A 25,383-nucleotide genomic window follows, 5' to 3' on the forward strand; every position below is an offset into this window, starting at 1 on the left:
GTTGACACCTGATTTTGGCAAGATATAGATTGCAATGAAGATGGTCTCAAGTGAACGGGTTTTCAGCATGAAAATATTCACGTCGCCGAGTGGAACAACTTTGATGTTTCGGTTATATTCATTCGACCTTATCTTACGGACCGAAACTATACTCCGAGTGTCATAATTCAATGTTTCGAGTGGTTTTTGGCCAATCACGTCTTCAAGATGACCTCGGATGAAGGAGCACTCTTAAGGAATTGTCTTCGTCTCGTCGAGCCAATCGATTTTGATATATAAATCATCTCAATCTGAGTTCATATGCAAAAGTTAGAGGCAATACACTGCAGACCGAACCTCAACAGAAATATGGCGCGAGGTGCCAGACACTTGTCTGATAGGTTGCGCGAGTAATTCGGCCATCAAGGAGGCCTTGAATTGAAAAACCTTCAACACGAAAAAGTTTTGTCTCGTCGAGCCGATCGTTTTTCATATAAAATTTGTCTCAATCCAAGATCGTATGCAACTTGGAGAGGCAAATCAAGATCAGGTTGTATTTTCAGTCGGGAAACCCGAGTGAAAAGTTTACCATCCGAGTGAAAACCTACCGATCGAGTAAAAGGTCGAGTGAAAACTTATCGATCGAGTAAGAGATTGGCTTCCGAGTGAAAATATAGTAATCCGAGTGAAATTATCATTCGAGTGAAGTTACTCCGAGTGAAAAGATTACCGTCGGAATGAAAACTTGACGTTCGAGTAAGATATTGCCTTCCGAGTGAAATATAGTCTTTCGAGTGAAAGATTGACTTCCGAGTGAAATTATACTCATTCGAGTGAAAGATTGTCTTCCGAGTGAAATTATAGTCATCCGAGTGAAAGATTGTCTTCCGAGTGAAAGACTCTAACATCCGAGTGAAAAGGTCCAGTCGGACGAAAAACTCTAATATCCGAGTGGATGAGCTCGGATCTGAGTGAAACTGAAGATGTGCCCGAAAGGTAATCCAGATGACCTCGGATGGAAAAGTGATCAACATGGAAGTTGTGCACGTTGTCAAAACCCTGAACTTTGGTTTTGGAGTCATTATCATTTGTGATAGTATACGGCCTGTAAGTTCACTACGAGACTCGGACAATCCAGTCCGTTACATGACCGAGTCCGACTGGATATTAAAGATGGCTTCGTAGAATATTCAAGATGGTCTTATTTGGAAAAGTGTTCAACATAAGAATTGTTCGTCTCATCGAGGCGCACAAGTCTCATATTTGGGCCATCTTGATCGGAGGTCATATGCAAGCTCGGCGGCCCACGCAAGGAGGAAGACAGAAGTTGGGCCAGATTCAGACTGAATCCGAGTAGGAATAGAATTAGGACTCTAGGATGTGAATTGATGTAATTTTTTGTAAGGAAAGCCTAGATGAATCCTTTGCTTGTACGGGAAGTCCAGCCGCCTCTTATATATGTTGGGGTGATGGCCGATTGAACAACACCAATTGAACCAATCAATCTATTACACTTTTGTGTTCATCTATCTTTATCCCCTACCCTTGTATCTTTCTTTCTTGTTATTCGTTCGTTCTTCACGTTGGAGGGCAGCGATCCAAGAGGCTCTAGGGGCGAGCGAATCGACCTAGGGCAGCCCATAGCCGCCGCACTCCCTGACGGGGTCCCTCCCGGGCGTGTGGGGTTTCGGGTTTTCAAAAGCGCCCGCTGACTGTCTTGCGTATCGCGCTGTCGGTCGGGTCTCCTTCGACGTGAGCTGCGGTGCATCACCCCCAGCGTCGAGGGTACACGTGACGTGTTCGTGTGTCAACACACGCAAACCAAAGTTCACCGGAAAAGAGCCGAGGTCGCCGGACTTGACGCGGGGTCTGCCGGAGGAGTCGGATCCGACCGGATCCAGGGCCGGACGGGTGCGGCGGCGAGGCAGGGGACCGTGACGAGGGGTGGCGCGGTGGTGGAGGCGCGGTGAGGTCGCGGCTGCCGGAGCGAGGCAGCCCGGCGATGGTGCACGGCGGCGGCGAGCGACGAGGGCGGCGGCCGGAGAAGGAGACAAGAGGCGCGGGGCGGCGCGGTCTCCCAGGCGGCGGCGCGGGACGATGGGCCTCGGGGGGGGGGGGCTCGCGGCAGGCCGAGCGGGCCGGCGTGGCTGCGGGTGGCGGCGCGCCACGTGGCAACCCCCGGTTGGCTGCGGGCGGCGGCGGGGAGGTGTCCGGCGCGGACAGACACGTCCGGCGCGGCGCGAGGAGAATTCTAGGGTTAGGGGGAGAGGAGACCTATTTATAGAGGTAGAGGGAGCTAGGAAGCTCCAAATGAGGTGCGGTTTGCGGCCACGCGATCGTGATCGAATGCTCTAGATGATGGAGGAGGTTTAGGTGGGTTTTGGGCCAGTTTGGAAGGGTGTTGGGCTGCAACACACACGAGGCCTTTTCGGTCCCTCGGTTAATCGTTGGAGTATCAAACGAAGTCCAAATGGTACGAAACTTGATAGGCAGTCTACCGGTAGTAAACCAAGGCCGCATGACAAGTCTCAGTCCAATCCAAAAATGTATAACACCCGCACACGAAAAGAGGTAGAAAGGGACACCGGGGAACATAGGAGCGCCTGAATGCAAAACGAACAACGGGGAAAATGCTCGGATGCATGAGACGAACACGTATGCTCTTCTGCTGATAAGGCTGACAAAACGGAGGAGGAGGAGGCAACCAATACTTTTGCTGCTTAGCTACCACTTGAGTTGAAGAAGAAGAAGGAGTTGCATCCCTGACTCTCTTCTTGGAAGCATCGCACTTGAGCTGAGCAGTCTCTTACTTCAGTGCCATGTTGTAGAGCTCATCATACTTTTTCGGCTCAAAAAGCACAAGAGCTAGTTGCAGATCTTCTTTGAGGCCACCTCTGAACTGATAAATCAGGCTCTTCTCGTCCTGGACATCTTGCTTGGCGAAGCGAGCGAGCTTCTGAAACATGATGTTGTATTGGTAAACAGACAAGCTGCCTTGCTTCAGATTGCGGAACTCCTCATGCTTTCTCTCAACAACACTCTGAGGAATGTGGTGAGCTCTGAAGTCTTGGCGGAATTCATCCCAAGTAATCACACGACCTCCTCTGGAATCTTTGTATTGTTGATACCACTCTGCAGCTTGGTCTTTGAGTTGGAACGAAGCAAACTTGACAAAGTCCTCTGGCCTGACGTTGCTGCACTCAAAATGTTTGCAGATATCCATGAGCCAATCATCAGCGTCTGTGGCCTCGACACAGTTACTCAAGGTCTTTGGCTGGTTTGCGAGGAACTGGTTGAGTGTAGCAAACTGATTTTGGTTGTTGCCATTGCCTTGATTTCTTTGGTTGTGCTCTTGCAAGAGTTGCATAATCAGCTGCGTGTTGGCGTTGGTAGCGGCCATTATAGCTTGCCATGCCTCCAGAGGTGGAGGTGGTGGCGGATCCAGATTCAGACGCGTTGGAGGAGCCATCCTGAAGAGGTTGCCATCCGTTAGCATCTTGAAAGACATATATTCAAGCTGAATCAAATGGATCGAAATTGCAACATATAGCCTTAACATTTGAACAAGAATGAACGAATGAATTCCAAATTAAATGATCACACTTCCATAAATTGAGAAGCCACTAGATAGAGATAGATGAATAAAACAACAAGGTACGGACATGAACAAATACTTGGTAAGGATTACCCAATCACAAACCAAATATCTGTGGAAGAAAAAAACTAGAGCTACATGAATTCCCACCTATGAAACTCCCGAAATTTTCCGGTTATGCAATCAGGTGTTGGGGATACACGGGAAGCATAATATCTCACCAAAAACTAGCAAATCCTACATCCAGCTGTATCCATCCTTCAACACATAACCAGAAACCTTCGGAAATCATTTACCTCAACCTTCGAAAAGCATCCGTTATACTAGTTATGGCAATACTCCCGAACTCCCGCCCCAGTACTGGGTGGCGTCGAGGTTATCTCACCAACAACTACATAAAAGAGATTTTCGATGTCGGCGAAACTCAGGTATTCCAGAACTGCAACGATAAAATTGTGACGACAACACCTCGGAGCTCAACTCCCCGGGACACTGCCACAACCCCTAAATGTCAGGAGGCACCAAGAACAATGTTCTCATCACAAAAACATCGAAACGATTCCAAGATACCCGCGTGATCCTAAATTTTTTTTAGTGAAATTTGAGAAGAGAAGAGTCAATACTCTACGTCAGGATGTCTCACCAGAGCAATGAAGGGACTGAGGAGTAAAAAGAATCCTACTCTCCGATATATATAATCCTAAAAGACTCAAAACATTTTTCTAGACTCAACAACGCCAGCGATTCGATCAAGCAAGGGGCTCCTAAGTCGGGGAAGGCTCTGATACCCAAGTTGTAACACCCATGATGCGGCTATATCTCCCACGTGTCGGAGCACGACTTAGAGGCATAACCGCATTGTAGGCAATGTCGCAAGAGGGGTAATCTTTACACATCCCATGTATTGAATAAGAAAAGAGGTACATAGTTGGCTTACAATCGCCACTTCACACAATGCATAAATATAGCATTACAATCATCCAGATACAATCAAGGTCCGACTACGGAACCAAAATAAAGAGAACCCCAAATGCATAAGATCCCCGATCGCCCCAACTGGTCTCCACTACTGATCATCTGGAAAGGAAACGTAGTATCGTCTTGAGTCCTCATCAAACTCCCACTTGAGCTCAGTCGTATCTCCTAAAATGGTATCATCGGCACCTGCATCTGGTTTTGGAAGTAATCTGTGAGTCACGGGGACTCAGCAATCTCACACCCTCGCGATCAAGACTATTTAAGCTTATGGGTAGGTAAAAGGTATGAGGTGGAGCTGCAGCAAGCACTAGCATATATGGTGGCTAACATACGCAAAATGGGAGCGAGAAGAGAAGGCGAAGCACATTCGAGAATCTATGATCAAGAAGTGATCCTAGACTACTTACGTTCAAGCATAACACGAGACCATGTTCTCTTCCCGGACTCCGCCAAAAAGAGACCATCATGGCTACACACGCTGTTGGTTCATTTTAATTAAGTTAAGTTTCAGGTTTCCTACAACCGGACATTAACAAATTCCCATCTGCCCATAACCGCAGGCACGACTTTCGAAAGTTCAATTCCTTGCATGGGTGTCCCAACTTAGCCCATCACAAGCTCAACGAAGGATATTCCTTCTCCTAGGACGACCCGATCAGACTCGGAATCCCGGTTACAAGACATCTCGACAATGGTAAAACAAGTCCAGCAAAGCCGCCCGAATGTTCCGACAAATCCCGATAGGAGCTGCACATATCTCGTTCTCAAGGCACACCAGATGAGCGCTCCGTACAACTAAAACCAAAACTCGGGTTTCCCCGAGGGGGCGCTGCAAAGGACTCTAGTTTGGACCAACACTCAGAGGAGCACTGACCCGGGGGTTTAAAATAAAGATGACCCTTGAGTCCGCGGAACCCAAGGGAAAAAGGCTAGGTGGCGAATGGTAAAACCAAGGTTGGGCCTTGCTGGAGGATTTTTATTCAAGGCGAACTGTCAAGGGGTTCCCATTATAACCCGACCGCGTAAGGAACGCAAAATCAAGGAACATAACACCGGTATGACGGAAACTAGGGCGGCAAGAGTGGAACAAAACACCAGGCATAAGGCCGAGCCTTCCACCCTTTACCAAGTACATAGATGCATTAAAGTAGACAAGATATAATAGTGATATCCCAACAATAATCATGTTCCAACAAGGAACAAACTCCAATCTTCACCTACAACTAGCAACGCTATAAGAGGGGCTGAGCAAAGCGGTAACATAGCCAAACAACGGTTTGCTAGGACAAGGTGGGTTAGAGTTTGACATGGCAATATGGGAGACATGATAAAGCATGTGGTAGGTATCGTAGAATGGGCATAGCAATAGAGCGAGCAACTAGCAAGCAAAGATAGAAGTGATTTCGATGGTATGGTCATCTTGCCTGCAAAGTTCTCTGAGTTGACGTAAGCTTGATCCTCGTAAGCGTACTCAACGGGTTCCTCGATCACGTACTCGTCTCCCGGCTCTACCCAAAGCAAGAACACAAGCAAAGGGAACCACGATCAAACACGGTGCAATGCGCAAGCAACATGATGCAAAACATGACAGGATATGCGGGATGTGATATGCAATGTATATGCGTGCTTCAGAAGGAAATTATTGAACCAGAACTCAACTTGGAAAACCAAGAGTGCCGCTGGAAAGATGAGTTGATTTCGGTCGAAATCGATATAAGGATCACCTGAATCGGATGCACGGTTTGCAAAAGGCAAGCAAAACAATAATGGCACAAAGCTGCGATTAACAACACGATGCCATCTAAATGCATCAAGAAAATTAATCTACTGCACTCTAACATAGCAACAAAGCACATGGCAGTGATCCACTCAAGATGCTTGACAAAAGATGAACACTGAGCTATAGCTAATTAACACAATAGCAGGTTCAAACAAGCATGACAAAAGTGCAAAAGATATTAGGTTCACAGACTTAGAGAAAATAACATGTCAGGATTTAACATCAGGAAGCAATGTTTTGAGCAAGAAAACAACATGCTACAAGAACATATCATGGCAAAACAAGGCATGAAATGAATCTACTCAAAGCATATAACAAAAGTCCCTTACTGACCATAAGCCAAAAGGGATCAGAAGATACAATGGCAACCATGTAAACATAGCAAGTTTCGTTAACAGATTCAGACTTAGCAGAAAACTGGACATGGCAGAAACAGAGTTACGTAGGCATGTTTGCGAGCTCGATGCACTCACCACAAGGCATTGCATGACAAACTAAGCATACACCCAGCAAGAAGACATGATCCAGTAGCTAACCATGGCAAGAACCAACTCATAGCATGCATGGATCAACTACAACAACCTCGGCAAAATTGCTTAACACGTAAACAATCTGCCAGGAACATTTTATAGCACACGTAGAGCAAGATTGAGTCATGCTAGGGGACTCCATAATTGCAACCAAAGACATGGATGGATAGAGCATAACAATATCTCAAAATCATCCTTACTGAACATGCTCAAAAGAGGCATGGATCACTCTGTAGCAACAAGAATACATGGCATAAAAATAACATCAGGGAAATGACTTAGAAGAATTCTAAGCCCCTGAAATCAGCAACATCACGAGAGCTGCTTTGCATGCTTGTGCTAGTCACCAAAATGATCACAAAATATATGGCATACACCCCTGTAAAGATGGCATGACATAGCCCAAAACACATGTAGGGCTCAAGTTCATGGGAGGCACACATTAATCATGGCAAAAATGACAAATGTCCATAATCTGTTAAGAATTAGAACCTAACATTACATAGCACTCTTGCAACAGCATTTAGGGCATCAAGATGAACTCAAATGAACATGGTGTAATGGAATGAACTGAAGTACACATCCAGACGAACAATTTGATATGCTACACGCCCAAAACGGAGCTACAGATGCAAAGTTATGATGTGATGAAGATAGCTAAAAATATTGGGGACTTGGGCAGAAAACGGAGTCAACCTCTCGGGTTTCTCTCAGATCTGGATCGGGGCAACACGCTTTACGAGGTTCGCCAGAATAGTAGCGGTGGCGGCCGGAGTCGAAGGAGCTCGCCGGCGCGAGGGTACTTGTCAGATCCGGCTCGTCGGAGGGCATCGCCAGAGTCGGTGAGGGTACTTGTCATGATTTCTTCTCTCTGTTTTTTCTCCCCGAAACTCAATATATGGAGGTGGAGTTGGAGTCGGAGAGGCAACAGGGGGCCCACGAGATAGGGGGCGCGCCCCCCACCCTCGTGGAGAGACGGTGGCCCCCCTGGCCTTCATCTTTGGCAGGTATTTTTCTTATTTTCTGAAAAGTGGCTCCGTGAAGTTTCAGGTCATTCCGATAACGTTTGCTCCTGCACATAAATAACACCATGGCAATTCTGCTGAAAACAGCGTCAGTCCGGGTTAGTTCCATTCAAATCATGCAAGTTAGAGTCCAAAACAAGGGCAAAAGTGTTTGGAAAAGTAGATACGTTGGAGACGTATCAACTCCCCCAAGCTTAAACCTTTGCTTGTCCTCAAGAAATTCAGTTGACAAACTGAAAGTGATAAAGAAAAACTTTTACAAACTCTCTTTGCTCTTGTTGTTGTAAATATGTAAAACCAGCATTCAAGTTTTCAGCAAAGATTATAACTAACCACATTCATAATAACGCATAGGTCTCAAGTTTACTCATATCAATAGCATAATCAACTAGCGAGCCATAATAATAAATCTCGGATGACAACACTTTTTCAAAACAATCATAATATGATATAACAAGGTGGTATCTCGCTAGCCTTTCCGAGACTGCAAAACATAAATGCAGAGCACCTTCAAAGACCAAGGACTGACTAGACATTGTAATTCATGGTAAAAGAGATCCAGTCAAGTCATACTCAATGTAAACTAACAGTAATGAATGCAAATGACAGTGGTGCTCCCCAACTGGTGCTTTTTAATTAGAGGATGATGACTCAGCATAAAAGTAAATAGATAGGCCCTTCGCAGAGGGAAGCAGCGATTTGTAGAGGTGCCAGAGCTCGATTTTCAAACAGAGGTGAATAATATTTTGAGCGGTATACTTTCATTGTCAACATAACAACCAAGAGATGGCAATATCTTCCATGCTACACACATTATAGGCGGTTCCCAAACAGAATGGTAAAGTTTATACTCCCCCTTCCATCACAAGCATCAATCCATGGCTTGCTCAAAACAACGAGTGCCTCCAACTAACAAGAGTCCCAGGGGGAGTTTTCTTTGCAATTATTTTGATTTAGTTTGCATAAAGCATGGGATTGGACATCCTGATGACCAGCCATTTATCTCGTGAGTGAGGAGCAGAGTCCACTCCTCTTGAGAATAACCTGCCTAACATGGAAGATACAGACAACCCTAGTTGATACGTGAGCTTTTCGAGCATACAAAACAGGATGTTTATTTGAAGGTTTAGAGTTTTGGCACATACAAATTTACTTGGAACAGCAGGTAGATACCGTATATAGGTAGGTATAGTGGACTCATGTGGAATAACTTTGGGGTTTAAGGAGTTGGATGCACAAGCAGTATTCCCGCTTAGTACAGGTGAAGGCTAGAAAAAGACTAGGAAGCGACCAGCTAGAGAGCGACAACAGTCATGAACATGCATTAAAATTAATCAACACCGAATGCAAGCATGAGTAGGATATAATCCACCATGAACATAAATATCGTGAAGGCTATGTTGATTTTGTTTCAACTACATGCGTAAACATGTGCCAAGTCAAGTCACTTAAATCATTTAGAGGAGGATACCACCCTATCATACCACATCATAACCATTTTAATAGCATGTTGGCACGCAAGGTAAACCATTATAACTCATAGCTAATCAAGCATGGCATGAGAAACTATGATCTCTAGTTGTCATTGCAAACATGTTTATTCATAATAGGCTGAATCAGGAATGATGAACTAATCATATTTACAAAAACAAAAGAGGTCGAGTTCATACCAGCTTTTCTCATCTCATTTGGTCCATCATATATCATCATAATTGCCTTTCACTTGCACGATCGAACGATGTGAATAATAATAATAGTGCACGTGCATTGGACTAAGCTGGAATCTGCAGGCATTCAATAAACAGGAGAAGACAAGGCAATATGGGCTCTTTTGTCAGATAAACAATAATGCATATAAGATCCACTTCAACAATTTAATTATGGTCTTCTCCTATCGACCCCCAAAGGAAAGAAAAGAAATAAAACTATTTACACGGGAAAGCTCCCAACAAGCAAAAGAAGAACATGAAATCTGTTTGGGTTTTCTTTCTAATTACTACTACAAGCATGGAAATTTAACAAATTAAAAGCTACCACTAATTTTTTTTGTTTTTTTAAGTTTTATCAAACACACAAGAAGAAAGCATAAAAAGGAAAATAAACTAGCATGGATGATACAATGAAAAAGTATGAGCATCGACATCTAGCAATGAGTGTGTGAGCATAAATGTAATGTCGGTGGGAAATACGTACTCCCCCAAGCTTAGGCTTTTGGCCTAAGTTGGTCTATGGCCACGGCTGGCCTGGCTGATATCCATAATAGTAGCTGGGGTCGTACTGTGATGCAACAGCTATCGCCTGCTGAGCTGCAGCGTGGCGACGAGCGGCCTCCTCTCTCCTCTCGTACTCATCTGCCTCCTCTCTGGTAATAGTGTATCCTCCTCTTGCCTGATAATCAAAGAAGGCAGGAGCAGGGAGAGTAATACGGACATCACGGCGTCTATCAAAGATTAGTCGATACTGGAGAGGTGATTCGTTCCTCTGAAAAATTCTGAAATTTTTTAGTAACTTCAAAATAAAAGTAAACCAAACTCAATAATATTGATAGCAACTACTCTTACAAGTGCCTAGGGCCTATATCATGCATCAAAACTACTTGGAACCATATAAATTTGACATGCAAGCTCAAGAACAGGGTCACCTAAGCAGCAAAAATTTGAATGAATAAAGCACTAGAACAAAAACTAATTGGACCAAAGGAGGAGTCACATACCAAGGAACAATCTCCCCAAGCAGTTTTGTGAGAGGTGCTTTGAGAAAGGAGATCGAAAATGGGAGCAAAGTGAGCTAGAACTTGTGCTTGAGCTGGATATTCGTGTTTGTGGGAGGAAGATGAAGTGTGTGGGTGCAGGAATAAGTGGAGGAGGGCCACCGTGGGCCCACGAGGCAGGGGCGCGCCCTAGAGGGGTGGGCGCGCCCTCCACCCTCGTGGGCAGGTGGTTGACCCCCCTGGTGTGTTCTCAGTTCCATAAATCCTCAAATATTCTAGAAAAAATCATATTTAAATTTCAGGGCATTTGGAGAACTTTTATTTTCGAGGTATTTTTATATTGCATGGATAATCAGATAACAGGCAGAGATATATTTATTTTTATTTTATTTAATATAAATAACAGAAAGTAAAAGTGGGGTACAGAAGGTTGTGCCTTCTAGTTTCATCCATCTCATGATCATCAAAAGGAATCCACTAACAAGGTTGATCAAGTCTTGTTAACGAACTCATTCCGAATAACATGGAACCGGAGAAATTTTGAATAACACTATGTTACCTCAACAGGGATATGCACATCCTCAATAATAAGAATATCATATTTCTTTTGGACAGTAGGAAGAGGAAATTCAAAACCTCCAAATATAATCGATGGAATTTTTCCAATAGAGTTGATACTATGAACTTGAGGTTGCTTCCTCAGAAAGTGTACCGTATGCTCATTACCATTAACATGAAAAGTGACATTGCCTTTAGTGCAATCAATAACGGCCCCTGCAGTATTCAAAAAGGGTCTTCCAAGAATTATAGACATACTATCGTCCTCGGGAATATCAAGAATAACAAAGTCCGTCAAAATAGTAACGTTTGCAACTACAACAGGCACATCCTCACAAATACCGACAGGTATAGCAGTTGATTTATCAGCCATTTGCAAAGATATTTCAGTATGTGACAACTTATTCAAATCAAGTCTACGATATAAAGAGAGAGGCATAACACTAACACCGTCTCCAAGATCACATAAAGCAGTTTTAACATAGTTTCTTTTAATAGAGCATGGTATAATGGGTACTCCTGGATATCCAAGTTTCTTTGGTATTCCACCCTTAAAGGTATAATGTAATAATATATTTCATATACTTAGCATAAGGATTGGTTTTGAGCATATCAGTTAATCGCATACGTAAATAGATAGGTCTAATTATTTTAGCACAATGCTCAAAATCCTCATCATCCTTTTTCTTGGATGGTTTGGGAGGAAAAGGCATGGGTTTCTGAACCCAGGGCTCTCTTTCCTTACCATGTTTCCTAGCAACAAAGTCTTTCTTATCATAATGTTGATTCTTTGATTGTGGGTTATCAAGATCAACAACAGGTTCAATTTCTATGTCATTATCATTACTAGGTTGAGCATTATCATGAACATTATTATTAGCATTATCACTAGTTTCAAGTTCATTACCAGATTGTGTTTCAGCATCAGAAAATAGAAATATCATTTGGATTCTCAGGTGTTTCAACAATAGGATCACTAGAAGCATGCAAAGTCCTATCATTTTTCTTTTTCTTCTTTTTGGAAGAACTAGGTGCATCAATATTCTCTGAGAATCTTGCTCAATTCTCTTAGGATGGCCCTCAGGATATAGAGGTTCCCAAGTCATTCTACCACCTCTAGTCATAACTCTAACAACATGATCATTATTCTTATTATTCAATTCACTGAGCAAATCATTTTGAGCTTTAAGTACTTGTTCTACTTGAGTGGTAACCATCGAAGCATGTTTACTAATAAGTTTAACTTCACCTTTGACATTAGCCATATAATCACCCAAGTGTCCAAGCATATTTGAATCATATTTTAATTGTCTACCAAAATAAGCATTAAAATCTTCTTGCTTAGCCATAAATTTATCAAACTCATCTAAGCATGGGCTAGCAAACTTAGTAAATGGGATTTCAGCTTTATCATATCTATAGAGAGAATTTACCTTTACTACTTGTGTTGGGTTATCAAGACCATGAGTTTCTTCAGTAGGAGATGGATTAAGATTATATGCTTCTTCAACAGGCGGTAAATTAAGACCCTGTATTTCTTCAATAGGAGGTAAATTCTTAACATCTTCAGCTTTAATACCTTTTCTTTCATAGATTTATTTGCCTCTTGCATATCTTCAGGACTGAGAAATAGAATACCCCTCTTCTTCGGAGTTGGTTTAGGAATAGGCTCAGGATTGACTCTGGAGGTGTCCAATTATTTTCATTTGTCAACAAATTATTCAATAGAATTTCAGCTTCATCTGGTGTTCTTTCCCTGAAAACAGAACCAGCACAACTATCCAGGTAATCTCTGGAGGCATCGGTTAGTCCATTATAAAAGATATCAAGTATTTCATTTTTCTTAAGAGGATGATCATGCAAAGCATTAAGTAATTGGAGAAGCCTCCCCAAGCTTGTGGGAGACTCTCTTCTTCAATTTGCACAAAATTATATATATCCCTTAAAGCAGCTTGTTTCTTATGAGCAGGGAAATATTTAGCAGAGAAGTAATAAATCATATCCTGGGGACTACGCACACAACCAGGATCAAGAGAATTAAACCATATCTTAGCATCACCCTTTAATGAGAATGGAAATATTTTAAGGATAAAAAAGTAGCAAGTTCTCTCATCTTTAGTGAACAGGGTGGCTATATCATTCAATTTAGTAAGATGTGCCACAACAGTTTCAGATTCATAACCATGAAAAGGATCAGATTCAACCAAAGTAATTATATCAGGATCAACAGAGAATTCATAATCCTTATCAGTAACACAATTAGGTGAAGCAGCAAAAGCAGGGTCAGTTTTCATTCTAGCATTTAGAGATTGCTTATTCCTTTAGCTAATAACCTTTTGAGTTCATATCTATCTTTGCAAGCTAAAATAGCTAAAGAAGCTTCTTGATCAAAAACATAACCCTCAGGAATAACAAGTGATTCTTCATCATCACTTTCATCAACATTATCAGATTCAATATTTTCATTTTCTCTAGCCCTAGCAAGTTGTTCATCAAGAAATTCACCAAGTGGCACAGTAGTATCAAGCATAGAAGTAGTTTCATCATAAGTATCATGTATAGCAGAAGTGGCATCATCAATAACATGCGACATATCAGAACGAATAGCAGAAGCAGGTTTAGGTGTCGCAAGCTTACTCAAAACAGAAGGTGAATCAAGTGCAGAGCTAGATGGTAGTTCCTTACCTCCCCTCGTAGTTGAGGGATAGATCTTGGTTTTTGGATCTCTCAAGTTCTTCATAATGATAAGCAGATATATATCCCAAGTGACTCAAAGAATAGAGCTATGTTCCCCGGCAACGGCGCCAGAAAGTAGTCTTGATAACCCACAAGTATAGGGGATCACAACAGTTTTCGAGGGTAGAGTATTCAACCCAAATTTATTGATTCGACACAAGGGGAGCCAAAGAATATTCTCAACTATTAGCAGCTGAGTTGTTAATTCAACCACACCTGGAAACTTAATATCTGCAGCAAAGTGTTTAGTAGCAAGGTAATATGATAATAGTGGTAACGGTAGCAAAAGGTAACAGTAGTAAAACTAATGTTTTTGGTATTTTGTAGTGATGATAGCAATAGCAACGGAAAAGTAAATAAGCGAAGAACAGTATATGGAAAGCTCGTAGGCAATGGATCAGTGATGGAGAATTATGCCGGATGCGGTTCATCATGTAACCATCATAACCTAGGGTGACACAGAACTAGCTCCAGCCCATTTATATAATGTAGGCATGTATTCCGAATATAGTCATATGTGCTTATGGAAAAGAACTTCCATGACATCTTTTGTCCTACCCTCCCGTGGCAGCGGGGTCCTTATGGAAACTAAGGGATATTGAGGCCTCCTTTTAATAGAGAACTGGAACAAAGCATTAACACATAGTGAATACATGAACTCCTCAAACTACGGTCATCACCGGTAAGTATCCCGATTAATGTCACTTCGGGGTTAACGGATCATAACACATAATACGTGACTATAGACTTGCAAGATAGGATCAAGAACACTCATATATTGATGAAAACATAATAAGTTCAGATCTGAAATCATGGCACTTGGGCCCTAGTGACAAGCATTGAGCATAGCAAAGTCATAGCAACATCAATCTCAGAACATAGTGGACACTAGGGATCAAACCCTAACAAAACTAACTCGATTACATGATAGATCCCATCCAACCGATCACTGCCCATCAAGTCTACGATGGAATTACTCACACACGGCGGTGAGCATCATGAAATTGGTGATGGAGGATGGTTGATGATGATGATGCCGACAGATTGCCCTCTCCGGAGCCCCGAACGGACTCCAGATCAGCCCTCCCGAGAGGTTTTAGGGCTTGGCGGCGGCTCCACATCGTAAAACGTGATGATTTCTTCTCTCTGATTTTTTTCTCCCCGAAACTCAATATATGGAGGTGGAGTTGGGGTCGGAGAGGCACAGGGGGCCCACGAGGTAGGGGGCGCGCCCTAGGGGGCAGGCGCGCCCCCACCCTCGTGGAGAGACGTTGGCCCCCCTATAGCCTTCATCTTTGGCAGGTATTTTTCTTATTTTCTGAAAAGTGGCTCCGTGAAGTTTCAGGTCATTTCGAGAACGTTTGCTCCCGCACATAAATAACATCATGGTAATTCTGCTAAAAACAGCGTCAGTACGGGTTAGTTCCATTCAAATCATGCAAGTTAGAGTCCAAAACAAGGGCAAAAGTGTTTGGAAAAGTAGATACGTTGGAGACGTATCATCCTCCTTATGAGTGGCGGTCGGGGACGAGCAATGGTCTTTTCCTACCAATCTATCCCCCTAGGAGCATGCGCGTAGCGCTTGGTTTTTGATGAATTGTAGATTTTTGCAATAAGTATGTGAGTTCTTTATGACTAATGTTGAGTCCATGGATTATACGCACTCTCACCCTTCCATCATTGCTAGCCTCTTTGGTACCGTGCATTGCCCTTTCTCACATTGAGAGTTGGTGCAAACTTCGCCGGTGCATCCAAACCCCGTGATATGATACGCTCTTTCACACATAAACCTCCTTATATCTTCATCAAAACAGCCACCATACCTACCTATTATGGCATTTCCATAGCCATTCCGAGATATATTGCCATGCAACTTTCCACCGTTCCATTTATCATGACACATTCATCATTGTCATATTGCTTTGCATGATCATGTAGTTGACATAGTATTTGTGGCAAAGCCACCATTCATAATCCTTTCATACATGTCACTCTTGGTTCATTGCATATCCCGGTACACCGCCGGAGGCATTCATATAGGGTCATACTTTGTTCTAGTATCGAGTTGTAAATAAATAGAAGTGTGATGATCATCATTTTCTAGAGCATTGTCCCAAGTGAGGAAAAAAAAGAGAAAGGCCATAAAAAAAGAAGGCCCAAAAAAGAGAGAAAAAGAGAGAAGGGACAATGTTACTATCCTTGTTACCACACTTGTGCTTCAAAGTAGCACCATAATCTTCATGACAGAGAGTCTTTTGTTTTGTCACTTTCATATGCTAGTGGGAATTTTTCATTATAGAACTTGGCTTGTATATTCCAACAATGGGCTTCCTCCAATGCCCTAGGTCTTCGTGAGCAAGCAAGTTGGATGCACACCCACTTAGTTTCTTTTGTTGAGCTTTCATATATTTATAGCTCTAGTGCATCCATTGCATGGTAATCCCTACTCCTTGCATTAACATCAATTGATGGGCATCTCCATAGCTCATTGATTAGCCTTGTTGATGTGAGACGTTCTCCCTTTTTGTCTTCTCCACATAACCCCCATCATTATATTCTATTCCACCCATAGTGCTATATCCACGGCTCACACTCATATATTGCGTGAAGGTTGAAAAAGTTTGAGATTACTAAAGTATGAAACAATTGCTTGGCTTGTCATTGGGGTTGTGCATGATGATATCATTCTTGTGTGATGAAAATGGAGCATGACTAAACTATATGATTTTGTAGGGATGAACTTTCTTTGGCCGTGTTATTTTGAGAGGACATAATTGCTTAGTTAGTATGCTTGAAGTATTATTATTTTTATGTCAATATTGAACTTTTATCTTAAATCTTTCGGATCTGAATATTCATACCACAATTAAGAAGAATTACATTGAAAATATGCCAAGTAGCATTCCACATCAAAAATTCTGTTTTTATCATTTACCTACTCGAGGACGAGCATGAATTAAGCTTGGGGATGCTTGATACGTCTCCAACGTATCTATAATTTTTGATTGTTCCATGCTATATTATATTCTGTTTTGGACATTATTGGGCTTTTATACACTTTTATATTATTTTTGGGACTAACCTATTAACCGGAGGCCCAGCCCAGAATTGCTGTTTTTTTGCCTATTTTAGGGTTTCGCAGAAAAAGAATATCAAATGGAGTCCAAACGGAATGAAACCTTCGGGAACGTGATTTTCGGAACGAACATGATCCAGAGGACTTGGACCCTATGTCAAGATATCAACCAGGAGGCCACGAGGTAGGGGGCGTGCCTACCCCCTGGGCTCGCCCTCCACCCTCGTGGGTCCCCTGTTGCTCCACTGACGTACTCCTTCCTCCTATATATACCTACGTACCCCCAAACTACCAGATACGGAGCCAAAACCCCAATTCCACCGCCGTAACTTTCTGTATCCACGAGATCCCATCTTGGGGCCTGTTCCGGAGCTCCGCCAGAGGGGGTATCGATCACAGAGGGCTTCTACATCAACACCATAGCCCCTCCGATGAATTGTGAGTAGTTTACCTCAGACCTACGGGTCCATAGTTATTAGCTAGATGGCTTCTTCTCTCTTTTTGGATCTCAATACAAAGTTCTCCCCCTCTCTTGTGGAGATCTATTGGACATAATCTTCTTTTGCGGTGTATTTGTTGAGACCGATGAATTGTGGGTTTATGATCAAGTTTATCTATGAACAATATTTGAATCTTCTCTGAATTCTTTTATGCATGATTGGTTATCTTTGCAAGTATCTTCGAATTATCGATTTGGTTTGGCCTACCAGATTGATCTTTCTTGCAATGGGAGAAGTGCTTAGCTTTGGGTTCAATCTTGCGGTGTCCTTTCCCAGTGACAGCAGGGCAGCAAGGCACATATTGTATTGTTGCCATCGAGGATAACAAGATGGGGTTTTCATCATATTGCATGAGTTTATCCCTCTACATCATGTCATCTTGTTTAAAGCGTTACTCTGTTCTTATGAACTTAATACTCTAGATGCATGCTGGATAGCGGTCGATGTGTGGAGTAATAGTAGTAGATGCAGGCAGGAGTCGGTCTACTTGTCTCGGACGTGATGCCTATATACATGATCATACCTAGATATTCTCATAACTATGCTCAATTCTGTCAATTGCTCAACAGTAATTTGTTTACCCATCGTGAATACTTATGCTCTTGAGAGAAGCCACTAGTGAAACCTATGGCCCCCGGGTCTATCTTCCATCATATTAATCTTCCAATACTTATTTATTTTCCTTTGCCTTTTATTTTACTTTGCATATTTATCATAAAAATACTAAAAATATTATCTTATCATATCTATCAGATCTCACTCTCGTAAGTGACCGTGTAGGGATTGACAACCCCTTATCATGTTAGTTGCGATGATTTGTTTGTTTGTGTAGGTGCGAGGGACTCGTGCGTAGCCTCCTACTGGATTGATACCTTGGTTCTCAAAAACTGAGGGAAATACTTACGCTACTTTGCTGCATCACCGTTTCCTCTTCAAGGGAAAACCAACACAAGTGCTCAAGAGGTAGCAGTGTGTTTGTTGAGATCGATGAATTGTGGGTTTATGATCAAGTTTATCTATGAACAATATTTGAATATTCTCTGAATTCTTTTATGTATGATTGGTTATCTTTGCAAGTCTCTTCGAATTATCAGTTTGGTTTGGCCTGCTAGATTGATCTTTCTTGCAATGGGAGAAGTGCTTAGCTTTGGGTTCAATCTTGCGGTGTCCTTTCCCAGTGACAGTAGGGGCAGCAAGGCACGTATTGTATTGCTGCCATCGAGGATAACAAGATGGGGTTTTCATCCCTCTACATCATGTCATCTTGCTTAAAGCGTTACTCTGTTCTTATGAACTTAATACTCTAGATGCATGCTGGATAGAGGTCGATGTGTGGAGTAATAGTAGTAGATGCAGGCAGGAGTCGGTCTACTTGTCTCGGATGTGATGCCTATATACATGATCATACCTAGATATTCTCATAACTATGCTCAATTCTGTCAATTGCTCAACAGTAATTTGTTTACCCACCGTGAATACTTATGCTCTTGAGAGAAGCCACTAGTGAAACCTATGGCCCCCGGGTCTATCTTCCATCATATTAATCTTCCAATACTTATTTATTTCGTTTGCCTTTTAATTTTACTTTGCATCTTTATCATAAAAATACCAAAAATATTATCTTATCATATCTATCAGATCTCACTCTTGTAAGTGACCGTGTAGGGATTGACAACCCCTTATCATGTTGGTTGCGAGGATTTATTTGTTTGTTTAGGTGCGAGGGACTCGTGCGTGGCCTCCTACTGGATTGATACCTTGGTTCTCGAAAACTGAGGGAAATACTGACGCTACTTTGCTGTATCACCCTTTCCTCTTCAAGGGAAAACCAACGCAAGTGCTTAAGAGGTAGCAAGTATTCAACCCAAATTTATTGATTCGACACAAGGGGAGCCAAAGAATATTCTCAAGTATTAGCAGTTGAGTTGGCAATTCAACCACACCTGGAAACTTAATATCTGCAACAAGGTATTTAGTAGCAAAGTAATATGATAGTAGTGGTAACGGTAGTAAAAGGTAACAGTAACAAAAGTAATATTTTTGGTGTTTTGTAGTGATGATAACAATAGGAAAAGTAAATAAGCGAAGAACAATATATGAAAGCTCGTAGACAATGGATCGGTGATAGAGAATTATGCCGGATGCAGTTCATCATGTAACAGTCATAACATAGGGTGATACAGAACTAGCTCCAATTCATAAATGTAATGTAGGCATGTATTCCGAATATAGTCATACGTGCTTATGGAAAAGAACTTGCATGACATCTTTTGTCCTACCCTCCCATGGCAGCGGGGTCCTATTGGAAACTAAGGGATATTAAGGCCTCCTTTTAATAGAGTACCGGACCAAAGTAGTAACACATAGTGAATACATGAACTCCTCAAACTACGGTCATCATCGGGAGTGGTCCCGATTATTGTCAATTCGGGGTTGCCGGATCGTAACACATAGTAGGTGACTATAGACTTGCAAGATAGGATCAAGAACTCTCATATATTGATGAAAACGTAATAGGTTCAGATCTTGGCACTCGGGCCCTAGTGACAAGCATTAAGCATAGCAAAGTCATAGCAACATCAATCTCAGAACATAGTGGATACTAGGGATCAAACCCTAACAAAACTAACTCGATTACAAGATAAATCTCATCCAACCCATCACCGTCCAGCAAGCCTACGTTGGAATTACTCACGGACGGCGGTAAGCATCATGAAATTGGTGATGGAGGATGGTTGATGATGACAATGGCGACGGATTCCCCTCTCCGGAGCCCCGAACGGACTCCAAATCAGCCCTCCCGAGAGAGTTTAGGGCTTGGCGGCGGCTCCGTATCGTAAAACGTGATGAATCGTCCTCCCTGTTTTTTCTCTCCCTGAAAGTGAATATATGGAGTCAAGGTTGAGGTCGGTGGAGCGTCAGGGGGCCCACGAGGCAGGGGGGGTGCGCCCAGGGGGGTACGGTGCGCCCCCACCCTCGTGGACAGGTGGAGGCCCCCCTGACGTGGATCTTCCTTCCAGTATTTTTTATATATTCCAAAATAATTCTTCGTTGATTTTCAGGTCATTCCGAGAAATTTTATTTCTGCACAAAAATAACACCATGGCAATTCTGCTAAAAACAACGTCAGTCCAGGTTAGTTTCATTCAAATCATGCAAGTTAGAGTCCAAAACAAGGGAAAAAGTGTTTGGAAAAGTAGATACGATGGAGACGTACTAGCGAGGCCGTCGGTGAGGAGTTTCATGCGGCGGGCATATTCAGACACAGAGAGATCCCCTGTTTTAGTTTACAATACTGCCAGTTGAGGATCATAAACCAGACAGTGTAATTGGCAAGGAAGAAATCTTTGATCTTCTTCCAGAGAGCGAAGGTGGTGGTGGCGCCGACCACGTGATCGACCATGGTATCCGAGAGGGTGGCATAGATCCAGAGAGCGACGTGGGCATCGAGCTCAATGTGGGAGGGATCAGCATTGGGGGGAAGGGGATTCTGGATGAGAAACAGAACACCGTAATGGATCAAAACCATGAGGAAGAAGGATTTCCACTTGTGGTAGTTGTGGTCAACCAGATTGAGGAGAAACTTTATGTGATTGGTGATATGATCTCGATAGATGGGGTGGAGAGGGGCCGGCGGCGCCGACGCCGAGGGGGTGGAGGTGAAGAGGGGGGCGAAGTGAGATCCGGAGGAAGGGGAGGTACCATGGAGGGTAGAGGGAGTGGTCCCGAAGATGAACGGTGGCGAGGTGGCCGCAGAGGAGGACAAGCCGGAGTTGGCGCCTGCCGCCGTGGAGGAGAGGGAGGCCGGCGACATGCCGGAGCCCAGAGCAGCGGAGGACATGGAGGAGGAGGTGGGCTCGCCCATGGGTGTCCTGATATCTGATACCAAGTTGGAAAGTGATTTCCTTGATTGATAACTGTTGTACATATTACAAGAATATATAGAAGGGTGAGGAGAAGGAACCACACGTCCTACACTTGGGCATGCAGGCTAGACATGGTCCTGATCCTATAAACCCGGAACTACGGTACAATCTCTACTCCTAATGTGTCAGTTGGTAGTCTCTGTTTCGGGTTTATTTTCGTCCCACCTACCATGTTTTTTTGGTACCTCCTCCCACCTTCGCTGGTTTTTTTTCATAGATTTTTTCGTCCCCTCCCCCCACTTCATCGGTTTATTTTCGCGTCACCCTCTCACACAACGAAAAAAATTGAACGGACCAGAACTTTCCATACTGACGCAAATTATTCAGTAATGTTTTTTATGTAAAATAATCAATCACAATCAATCTCTAAAGATCAAATCTAAATTAATTAATCTTCATAACGTTTGTTTCCTTCCGAATCACGTCCATAACTTTCCTTCCTTGTTTGGGCAGAAACTGTTTGGTAGCAGAGATTAGAAAGCTTCCTATGAGCGTAGTAATAGGAAGTATTCTTTTTCTTGATGATTCGTTTCCATGCATGATGATAGTAAATTAGGCCAACATTCACCACTATTTATCAACGTCATCAATCATATCCATTCCTACCTTAAGGGAATCCGCTCACTACATCTTTTTTAGGGATCCGCTCGCTACGTCGGCGTCGCACGTTATTTTCACAAGCAACTCCCCTAAAAAACACAGCGCCCTACCTCGACTTCCCTACCTGGACGCCGCCGCCGCCGCCCACCGATCTCGCCTCCTCCCGGCGACCCCCTCCTCCCTCCCGCAGCTCGAACAACCCACTTTTTTGGCCATGAGCACCGCCTGCCTCTTCGCCCATGCGTCGCCCCTCCTCTTCATCATAGCCACGAGCACCATCCGAGGCGGAGCCGCGGAGCCTCCACAGATGCGGCGGAGACACCATATCCAGTGGAGACGGCGGTGTAAATCTTCTCCCACTCTTCTCCTTCCCCTGGTTACAGGCCTGCTCCACCTCCCCTCTGCTTCGTGTGGATCTGCTCATGTACAACAGTAAACTTTATTTAGGTAGAACTATTCTTCTAGGCCTTTTTTGTTACTTACAAATTAACTTTTTGAGCCAATGCTTATGGCATGAAGTATTACCTAGAGCTCCTTAATCAATCTGCTTGTCCATCATTTCATTTGGTTCAATTACTATCAGCAAGAACACATTGTGAAACCATTAGCTTATGAATGTGTGCTCTTCCTACAATAATAACATTTGCAATGTAAGGGTCGAGGCACGCCCATGCATCAGGATGATGTGCACCACGTGGGAAGTAATACTAATATGGTCTAAGTGGATAATGAAATATCCAAAGATACACTTGACTGGATCAATTTTTTTCTCTGGAATTGTTCCTCATGATGCGCAGATGTAGATGCTATATTCTTAAAATTTCAAATCACCTATGCATGCCAATGTGATTCTTATCCTTTTCATTAGACAGTGTGTTCCCATCAATCCATCCATGCACCGAACCGATTTTTTTACTTTGTTCAGGTTGCAATTACGAACGAGTAGCATATGTATGCACTGAACTACTTGCATAAGACAGTGAAATACTTCTTACTCGCGTGAGTGGAATTTTGGAATAGAGAAAGAACATACAACAGAGATCACGTAATTAATTGATTACATAAACTGATATCACGTAAAACAAGTTTGATAGGTCCGTTGCATCGCACAGGCATTTTTGCTATATGTACCAACAGGTTCTATTTATTTTCTTTGATCGGTCAACACTCCTATGTCCTATGTAGTAAGAAGGAAAGAAAACCTAACGGTACAGTGGGCAAAATAGTCAACGGCGAGCTTCATCGCTGCGTACGTGTTGCAGTACCTGGCCATCACCGGCTGGGGCATCGAGGACTTAACGCTGGTGAAGAAGGCGTGGGTATTGGTAGAGCTCCAAGAAGCACCCCTTCGTCCTGTCCGCCGTCTTCACCATCGGTCCCCGGGTGACCACCCTGAAACTTGATGATGCTACCAAGGCGACACGGTCCGGGTTGGTTTGGTCCCTCATCGAGCCACCATTTGGACCGGCCAACCACCACCGGCATCAACGTGATGGGGCAGCGGCAAGGTGGGCTTCGTGTGCGGGTGCTATGGCGAGGTGGTGGACATGCGGGAGCGCCAGCGATGAGGTCGGTGATGTGCCGCGGCAAGTGTGCGGCTGTTAGCCATGAACCTTCCGTAGCAGTTTTTTTCATGAGCCCATTTTTTTTGTGTTCGGGCCTTGCTAGCGGATTAACCATGAAAAACCATGACGTTCAGTTTGTTTTCAAATGGTGCCATGATTTTCGGATCAGGCCATGTTTCTCATGTACTTCCTATTTCCTGTTCGACTGAATAGAAGTGCACAAAGTGAACACACCAACACGACTAAAAGCAGTCATATTCAGTTATAGAGGTATACATTTATACAAGATATATAGAGGCAGGTGCGGCCAGTAACCCAACTAACTCCTGAGCTGATCTTGCTAATCCTTTACTCGCGATAAAGACACAGACGATAAGGAAAGGTTGTTACGGAGAGAGCAATGGGAGAGAGAGAATCACGTGGCGGCAAGTGGACCTGAACATATGCTTCAACAAAGAAAACGACATCATAGGATCATGGTGCGTGATTATAGGCGGAGGCTATTAAATCTCACGTGGAAATCACGGCTGAGCGATTCTCGCACGATCCGGAGTTCACACCCAATCGACCTTTTCCCCAGTTGATGGCCTACATGTGTGATGTGCTAAAACGGTCGCTGCCATGGCAGCGAAACCAGATCGTCCATTTTCTCTAACAAGCCAGGACCGAGCGTGTCAAACACCGATTGAGCCACGAGCGGTACGTCCAGCCCTGCCCACCATCGAAGCGAAGCTCCTACTCCACGTGAACTTGATCGCACTGTTGCACTCATACAGTAGGAGCCACGGGCACGACATGGTGAAGGGCTAAAGGGCTGATCGAGGGTGAGACCCGGATGCTGGTGGTGCAGCTGACCATGGACGAGATCTTCACCTGCACCAAAAAGTTCAAGCAAGAGGTGTTCAGCAGCGTGCATAAGGAGCTGGACCAATTCCGCCTCTTCATCTACAATGCCACCGTGAAGCAGCTGGTGGACGTGCCGAGGCATGAGTACTTCTCCTACCTCGGCAAGAAGACACAACAGGAGGCAGCGAGTAGGGCCAAGGTGGATGTTTGTGGAGCGGGATGGCCTCACGTGCCAGAAAGCCGCCAAGGTGGACGCCGAGAACAAGGTGCTCTCTATGCGGCAGCAGGGCGAGTCACTCAAGGAGAAGGACAAGGTCAAGGCGGAGGTGTGGGTGTTTGAGAACACTAGGAAGGCCGACAATGCCGCCTCAATGACCGACCTCGCCAAGCAGTGGAAGGCTGGGACTGGCTGGCCAAGGTCGCCGAGGTTGAGGCCGCCAAGGAAGTCGGCATCTGCGATGCCGAGCAACAGATGGAGGCTAAGATGAAGAACGTGCTCTGCCAAACTGACAAGCTCAAGGTCGAGCAGCTCAGCAAGTCCACAATACACTACGACACACAGGTTGGTTATGCAATAAGCATGTATAAAAATATAGTACTAGGGACAAGAGAAATTCATACTTATTGACCTTAGCATTTTATATTTTGTAGGTTCAAGAATCGAACACGCTCTTCTATAGCTGGCAGAAGGCAGCGGATACGACATTGTGTAAGGAGATGAAGGCGGCGGTGAGGTGAAGCGGTCGAGCAGAAACACATGCATGTCTCGATATGGAAGGAAAGTGAGGGAGATAAGGTGAGGGTTAGCGTTTCAACATGCCACACGAGGAAAGGGGTGAAGAGATGACCTTGAGGAGGGAAGTGAGCTCGGTCCATGGCATGGGTCAGAGTAGAGGAAGGTTGATTCATGATTTGGCCAAAGGGTTGATGACCGAGGGAGAAGTACAAGGCCCCCTCTCATATCTTGGTGCGCGAGCAA

The 25,383-nt window shown here is 43.8% G+C and overlaps 1 pseudogene; it reads left to right on the forward strand.

The window, feature by feature from the left end:
• Positions 1 to 21,198: 21,198 nt before the first annotated feature.
• LOC147974772 (flotillin-like protein 2) lies at positions 21,199 to 25,142 on the forward strand (annotated as a pseudogene).
• The last annotated feature ends 241 nt before the right edge of the window (positions 25,143 to 25,383 follow it).

The sequence above is a fragment of the Triticum urartu genome, chromosome 4A (genome assembly GCF_056163025.1).
Source record: "Triticum urartu cultivar PI428250 chromosome 4A, HENAU_Tu73, whole genome shotgun sequence".
Taxonomy (NCBI): Eukaryota; Viridiplantae; Streptophyta; class Magnoliopsida; order Poales; family Poaceae; genus Triticum; species Triticum urartu.